Here is a 1752-nt window from a genome sequence, read left to right as displayed (position 1 = left end):
AAAGTAACTTATCAAAATGATTTATATATAGGTTGTTAATTAAGGAACAACGAAATTTATTTAATTTATACGTTTTTTAAAAACCTAAGAGTCAATACTACAAAAGAACCCAGAAATGTCCATTTTCCTTCAATTTAAAAAGCCCACGCACATAGCTTTTCGATAAAACAAAAAAAAAAAACAACAAAAACAAAAAAAAAACCTTGATTTTATTATGGGATTTTTAAAACATATAGGTTTGTATAAAAAGAATGATAAATGGAAAACATTTGTTGTGCTAATGGAATCGATTGAAATATTCTTGTACCTTAACAATGGAATAGACAAGCTGAGACTAGGAAATAGCGGGACTATACAAAGCGTCCGGGGGGCAATAAACAATCATTATAATTCCGTAGTACGACCTGTCAATATTCGTCTCGGTTAATTCAGGATCTAACAGTACATACAGGACCTAATAGCATACAAATGCATTCTCTTGGGACACTCTATACCAATCACGCGAGGGACGGATATCCATCATCATTCGTATCCCAGAACCAAATACATTAGTCATGTTTGCCTTTATGGGTCTTCGTGAATTTTTAAAATACAGAAATATATTATGCATATTGTATTGAGAGTTTCAATTGAAAATTAAAGAGAAGCAATCCTTGAATCCTGTACACACAGAAAGCATTTTGTACATATGATTATAGATCATAAATACAAATGTACAATATGATATCTAATTTTTCTGCGGGCCCTGATATATCTACTTTGTTCTTATGTCAGATCGAGCTAGGGCGTCTCGGAAATGATCGGTATATCCGGATTGTCTATACCTCATTCTCCCTCTCATGTTATCAAAATGTTATATTTGCCTTTTGAAACTGGTATGTACATAGTTTCCTTCACCACATAGTCCTTGTTATTTCCACCAACTCTGTTACGCAGCTGTTTTTGTAAGGTCTTCAGTGTGTTCCCATTGTTTCATGACATTTTCCATTCGTCAATGTTTCTTGTGTTTATGGAGTTACCTTGTACGAAAGCCTATTAGTATCATACAAAAAATAAATTTACATTCCCCCATCTCGTAATTACGAGATAGTTATCTCGTAATTACGAGAAAAGATCTCGTTATTACGAGATAATTATCTCGTTATTACGAGATAATTATTACGAGAAAAATATGTAAATATTGGTCACATGATATCTGTCTTTATATGAGCTCTCCTCTCCTCATTCTGTCAGTGTGTTTTGGATGCTGTTTTAAATATAAGAAATCACTTTCCATTCAAAGCATGCCAAGTAGACCAATAGAATTTCTAGAAAGTTAACTTACCGAACGAAAGTTTATTCATGCATTTAAAGTACAAAGAAAGAAAACGACGATTTATTATTGTAGCCCTTGTATGTTTCTGTACTATCAATTAATTAAATCAATTAATTTTTTACAAGTTTTACGATGATATATTAAGCTAATAATAAAGTTAAACTATCATAATGCTTAATGTAACTGTGTATGAATTTGAAAGTTCAAGATTCTTGTTATTCCACCGTTAAGTACACACTATGATGGTACATATTGTCGTTTGGATCATATCATCCTCGGCGACGATATGCACGTACCCTCTCGGTACATATTGTCCGTTGGTACATATACAATGTACATGTACTACATATTGTGCGCCGAGACCAGGCATACTTTTTTGCATCACGGTATATACTGTCGTCGAAGACAATAGACCATTGGAATATATTGTCGCGGGC

Source organism: Ostrea edulis, chromosome 5 (genome assembly GCF_947568905.1).
Source record: "Ostrea edulis chromosome 5, xbOstEdul1.1, whole genome shotgun sequence".
NCBI classification, from domain to species: domain Eukaryota; kingdom Metazoa; phylum Mollusca; class Bivalvia; order Ostreida; family Ostreidae; genus Ostrea; species Ostrea edulis.
The sequence above is the reverse complement of the archived record's forward strand: the minus strand, read 5'-3'. Positions refer to the sequence as shown.